Source organism: Loxodonta africana, chromosome 7 (genome assembly GCF_030014295.1).
Source record: "Loxodonta africana isolate mLoxAfr1 chromosome 7, mLoxAfr1.hap2, whole genome shotgun sequence".
NCBI classification, from domain to species: domain Eukaryota; kingdom Metazoa; phylum Chordata; class Mammalia; order Proboscidea; family Elephantidae; genus Loxodonta; species Loxodonta africana.
Genome location: NC_087348.1, coordinates 81,537,209 through 81,543,917, shown reverse-complemented (window position 1 = coordinate 81,543,917; position 6,709 = coordinate 81,537,209). Strand labels below are relative to the sequence as shown.

The 6,709-nt window shown below is 38.2% G+C and overlaps 1 pseudogene; it reads left to right on the top strand.

Annotated features, from left to right (window-relative positions):
* The first annotated feature begins 2,609 nt into the window (after nt 1–2,609).
* On the top strand, nt 2,610–5,941 carry LOC100659600 (olfactory receptor 52N4-like; annotated as a pseudogene).
* The last annotated feature ends 768 nt before the right edge of the window (nt 5,942–6,709 follow it).

The following is a 6,709-nucleotide window of genomic DNA, read 5'->3' as shown; positions in this document are numbered from 1 at the left end:
TATACACCTTACTCCGTACTCCCACTTGCTCTCCACCTAATGAGTCAGCCCTTCCAGTCTCTCCTTTCGTGACAATTTTGCCAGCTTCCAACTCTCTCTATCTTCCCGTCCCCCCTCCAGACAGGAGATGCCAACACAGTCTCAAGTGTCCACCTGATATAATTAGCTCACTCTTCATCAGCATCTCTCTCCTACCCACTGTCCAGACCCTTTCAAGTCTGATGAGTTGTCTTCCGGGATGGTTCCTGTCCTGTGCCAACAGAAGGTTTGGGGACCATGACCGCCGGGATTCCTCTAGTCTCAGTCAGACCATTAAGTATGGTCTTTTTATGTGAATTTGGGGTCTGCCTCCCACTGATCTCCTGCTCCCTCAGGGGCAGTCGTCGATTGTGGCCTGGCACCAACTAGTTCTTCTGTTCTCATGATGATGTAGGTCTCTGGTTCATGTGGCCCTTTCTGTCTCTTGGGCTCTTAGTTGTCGTGTGACCTTGGTGTTCTTCATTCTCCTTTGCTCCAGGTGGGTTGAGACCAATTGATGCATCTTAGATGGCCGCTTGTTAGCATTTAAGACCCTAGATGCCACATTTCAAAGCGGGATGCAGAATGTTTTCATATTAGAATTATTTTGCCAATTGACTTAGAAGTCCCCTTAATCCATGGTCCCCAACCCCCCGCCCTTGCTCCGCTGACCTTTGAAGCATTCATTTTATCCTGGAAACTTCTTTGCTTTTGGTCCAGTCCAGTTGAGCTGGCCTTCCATGTATTGAGTATTGTCCTTCCCTTCACCTAAAGCAGTTCTTATCTACTAATTAATCAGTAAAAAACCCTCTCCCACCCTCCCTCCCTCCCCCCCTCGTAACCACAAAAGTATGTGTTCTTCTCAGGTTTACTATTTCTCAAGATCTTATAATAATAGTCTTATACAATATTTGTCCTTTTGCCTCTGACTCATTTCACTCAGCATAATGCCTTCCAGGTTCCTCCATGTTATGAAATGTTTCACAGATTGGTCACTGTTCTTTATCGATGCGTAGTATTCCATTGTGTGAACATACCACAATTTATTTAACCATTCGTCCATTGATGGACACCTTGGTTGCTTCCAGCTTTTTGCTATTGTAAACAGAGCTGCAATAAACATGGGTGTGCATATATCTGTTTGTGTGAAGGCTCTTATTTCTCTAGGGTATATTCCGAGGAGTGGGATTTCTGGGTTGTATGGTAGTTCTATTTCTAACTGTTTAAGATAACGCCAGATAGATTTCCAAAGTGGTTGTACCATTTGACATTCCCACCAGCAGTGTATGAGAGTTCCAATCTCTCCGCAGCCTCTCCAACATTTATTCTTTTGTGTTTTTTGGATTAATGCCAGCCTTGTTGGAGTGAGATGGAATCTCATCATAGTTTTAATTTGCATTTCTCTAATGGCTAATGATCGAGAGCATTTTCTCATGTATCTGTTAGCTGCCTGAATATCTTCTTTAGTGAAGTGTGTGTTCATATCCTTTGCCCACTTCTTCATTGGGTTGTTTGTCTTTTTGTGGTTGAGTTGTGACAGAATCATGTAGATTTTAGAGATCAGGCGCTGGTCGGAGATGTCATAGCTGAAAATTCTTTCCCAGTCTGTAGGCGGTCTTTTTACTCTTTTGGTGAAGTCTTTAGATGAGCATAGGTGTTTGATTTTTAGGAGCTCCCAGTTATCTGGTTTCTCTTCGTCATTTTTGGTAATGTTTTGTATTCTGTTTATGCCTTGTATTAGGGCTCCTAAGGTTGTCCCAATTTTTTCTTCCATGATCTTTATCGTTTTAGTCTTTATGTTTAGGTCTTTGATCCAGTTGGAGTTAGTTTTTGTGCATGGTGTGAGGTATGGGTCCTGTTTCATTTTTTTGCAAATGGATATCCAGTTATGCCAGCACCATTTGTTAAAAAGACTATCTTTTCCCCAGTTAACTGGCTCTGAGCCTTTGTCAAATATCAGCTGCTCGTATGTGGATGGATTTATATCTGGGTTCTCAATTCTGTTCCACTGGTCTATGTGCCTGTTGTTGTACCAATACCAGGCTGTTTTGACTACTGTGGCTGTATAATAGGTTCTGAAATCAGGTAGAGTGAGGCCTCCCACTTTCTTCTTCTTTTTCAGTAATGCTTTGCTTATCCGAGGCTTCTTTCCCTTCCATGTGAAGTTAGTGATTTGTTTCTCTATCACCTTAAATGAACAGACAACCTTTTGATTAGCAGCAGAACACTTAACTGTTGTGTCACCAGGGCTCCTTATCTGTGACGTAACCACTAACAACTAAACCTATTTCCATTGAGTCAATTCCTGTGACATAAAAACCCATTGCCGTCGAGTCGATTTGTGTAATAAATTGATGAATTAATGAACTAACAAACAATACATAGTTTGTTTAAACTATGTTTCAGTAAATATTCCCTGACGTTAAAAAAATGGTTATTTTGATACTAAAATGCAACATTTAACAGAGAGATGGAAACAGGCGGGGAGAGAGACTACGATGGATCTTTTTTTTTTTCTTCTTTTCCTAATCTAGAAGGATTAAAAATACAAAAACAAAAACTGATAAGCTGCTTAATGATCATACCAGACTGATCATGTTAATGCTGAAGCAAACAGACGTGACCCCAACTTCATTCATTTTCAGAGGGATCCCAGGACTAGAGGACATGCACATCTGGATTTCCTTCCCATTCTGCTCTACGTATGTTGTGGCTATTGTAGGGAATTGTGGACTCCTCTACGTTGTTCGCTGTGACGACTCCCAGCACAGGTCTATTTACTACTTCTTGGCCATGCTTTCCTTCACTGACATTGCCATGTGCACTAGTACAATCCCTAAAGCTCTCTGCATTTTCTGGTTCCATCTGTAGAAAATCAGCTTTAATGAATGACTGGTTCAAATGTTCTTCATTCACGCCTTCACAGGGACGGAATCTGGGGTGCTCATGCTTACGGCCTTGGTCTGCTATGTGGCCTTCTGCTACCAACTGCGCTATGCAACCACCCTCACCAATCCTGTCATTGTAAAGGATGGGCTTGCCTCTTTTCTGAGAGCAGTGTTTCTCATCATTCCTTTGATTTTCCTCACTAAGTGCCTACCCTATTGCAGAGGCAACATAATACACCATACCTACCGTGACCAGTTGTCTGTAGCCAAGTTATCCTGTGGAAATATCAAGGCCAATGTTGTCTATGGCTTAATGGCTGCTTTCCTGATTAGAGGTTTTGATATTTTGTGCATCACAATTTCCTACACCATGATCGTCTGGGTGGTGGTCAGCCTCTCATCAGCAGATGCTTGGCAGAAGGCCTTTAGCACCTGCACTGCCCACATCTGTGCTATTGTTTTCTCCTACAGTCCAGCTTTCTTCTGCTTCTTTTTTAACCACTTTGGAAGCCACAGAATCCCTCCATCTTGCCACATCATTGTGGTCAATCTGTATCTTCTTCTGCCTCCACTATGAACCCTATTGTCTGTGGGGTGAAAATCAAGCAGATACAAGACTGTGTCATAGAGATTCTTTCAGATTCTAAAGGACACCAAATTCTTAAGTGCATGAAAGAGATATTTTTCAGGGAAAAGAAGGGAAGGCAGGGGAGGGGAGGGGAGGGGAGGGGAGGGGAGGGGAGGGGAGGGGAGGGGAGGGGAGGGGAGGGGAGGGGAGGGGAGGGGAGGGGAGGAAATAGAATGAAAGCAATGCTTCTGCCTGCTGTTTAGCCAAGCGTCAATGATGCATTTTCAAGAGCACAGTTTGGCCTTGACAATGGAAAGTGTTGAGTGGTGCATTTTCCTTAAGTGTCTTCAGAATTCCACCATTGATGGAATGTCCACCACTCTCACTATGCAGGTTTACCTCCTCACTCCTGTGAAGGACTGATCTTATTACTAACCCTAGTTTCCGTGAACAAAAACCTAATGGGAAGCTGAGGCAATTATGGAGAGAAATGAATAAAGTAAGGGGTAATTAATCTGCAGCCAGATGCCAGCTTGTTTTGTTTTCAAATAGTGACGGCATCTTAAAAGTTGGAAAGTGGCCATGAAGGCACAACAATTGTTCTCTGTTCACCTGAAACAACAGAGGAATAAAGGAAGTCAGGAATAGGAGGAGGATATGGACGTGTGGCTAATTGCTTCCATGAACAAGTGCCTCCTCTGCCATGAGGCCAGAAGAACTGGATGGTGCCCAGATGTCATTACTGAACACTTTGATCAAAGATTCTATACATGAATCCTGATCAGGGAAAATTCAGAACAGAATTTCACATTCTTATGGAATTCAGATTTTCTGGAGCTTTGGAGGTTGGATGAACCCCTGAAACCATTGTTCTGAGATATTCTTTAAACCTGAAACCAAAAATATCCCCTAAAGTCTTCTTAAAACCAAACAAGATGTTTTCTAAATGTTTATACTATTTTGTTAATGTAGAAACAAAGAAAAATATTAGAAAAATAGACATTCTCAGCTTTTCTGTCTTTTTAAGGCCTTTTTTGGTACTGAAGTCTTCAATATATACTTTATATAATATCTCCTAAAATATGTTGCTTTTTCATAGTAATCAAAAGCTACAGTGTATATTATGTTGATTCTTGTGTATGTGGCATTTCATTATTTCGAGTTGCTCTCTGCTCTCTCATTTTAAAATTCTACAAAAATCCTCACCCATTCCTCAAAATATACTTGTTCTTCAGCTGTCACCCATTTATCTACTCACTTTAACAGCAAAACTTCTGTAACTAATTGTCAACATTCACATCCTCAGCCCAAAACCACTTTCCCTATGGTTTGTCTTTTTCTTCCCCTGCCCATGGCCTGAAATTGCTTTGGACAATTTCAGCAGTGCCTTCCATGTTAACAAAGCAAATAGATCATTCGTTAACCTCATGTAACACTAACTCTCATGAATATGAGTGTAATTCATTTATTCTTGATTTCTTGAAATTCTCTCATTTCTTATTTCAGAAACACTATGCATTTTATTTTTCTACATTCTTGTTGAATGCTCTTTACGACCTCTTTTCATAGTTTCTCTTTTTTCTGCCATATATATACATATAACTTATTTTTGGAAAAATCTCAAAATTTTAATGTGGATGATTCTATCATTTTGAAAATAACATGTGGATCTTATTTATGATACTGCCTGACACCCTAAGACACTGAAATGGTATTCTTCCAGATGTTCTCATATTAGATTTACATACTTATGTTTCAAAATTAGGTTTTAATAGAATAAGATTTCCATTTTGTTTGTGGTTTGAGCCAGGGATATAACCTTATTTTTCTCTGCATATTGAGCCAGTTTTTCCAAATATCATTTATTAATCAATCTTCAATTGTCAACTGTTTTATCAAACTTCTACTGTTCACCGGGTTTCCATATTTCTGTTTTGAAGCTCTAATTGTTCCGTTTCTATTATTACATTTTGTTGACTAATATGGGTTTGTATTAATCTATACTTTTATATCTACATAGCTATATATTTATCTATTATTGATAGCTATGCACATTTCTATGTTTTCTATATTGACTAGGCTTTTTGTACATATTTTCTATTCCAAATAAATCTTACAGTAAGTTAAGATGAGGTTGATATTTATCTGAATTTGTGAATTCACCATAATTTGTGGAAATTTGACATCTATGTAATGTTATAATCTTACCCATGAATACATGTTGACAGGCACTGTGTCATGGGAGTTAAGAGCAAGCCCTCTAGTAGCAGATTGTTACTTCTTAATTGACTTTGGACAAAGTAATTAAATTACCTATGCTTAAATTATCTGTAGTTTTTTCATCTATATAATGGAGGCCATTATGGTACCTCCCACAAGCAGTTGTTATTTGATAGATGTAGCCGTGAATATGGATGTTGATAGACAGATAAAAATTTTGGTGCCTGAAATAGTGAGTGCTCAGTAATCTACTGTACTATTTCTATATTGATTCACGTCTTTCTATGTTTTTCAAAAGCTTTTAAAATTTTATAGATAAATATATTTATAGTCATCTTTTGATTCATTTCTATACTCTATATACTTTTTTTTTTGCTATTGTAACTGTGATTTGTTTTCTTATTATCCCTTCTACTAGATCAGTGCTAGAGAAGAGTAACATTACTGCTTATTCTAAATTGATGTGCTATCCAACTACTCTGTCCCCCTTTTTTATTCCAACTGTCTGTCTCAGTGTTATTTACAGATCATATATTATTAGAAAGTAATGACAGTTTTGTCTCTCACTTTTATAATGGTGTACCTCTTGAGTTTTTTTTTTTTTTCCTCTTTTTGACTTGGTTAAAACCACTAGTATATGGTGATAATGAACATACTTGTTTTGCTGTTGATGTTAAAAGATTGAGTTTAAACTATCTTCATTGGGTGTTATGCAAGCTGTTTTTTTTTGGCATATGTGTTTTATCAAATTAAAAATATTCATTCTTTGTTTTATGAGTGTTTTTTAGTTGTAAATAGTTATAATAGAACACTACAAAATTGTTTCCTATGAATATTAAGATAGAATGTTGCTTCCTTGTTTAAAATTTCCAGCAAATTAAAAAATTTTGAACATAGTTAAATGTTCACCAAATAATCATTGATTTTGTGTTTTTGTGTGACTAAATGGATGGGCCTTTTATATTGACCTTTTATATGTGAGTAAAACTAATCAAAAGAGTAGAAAGTTCATTGT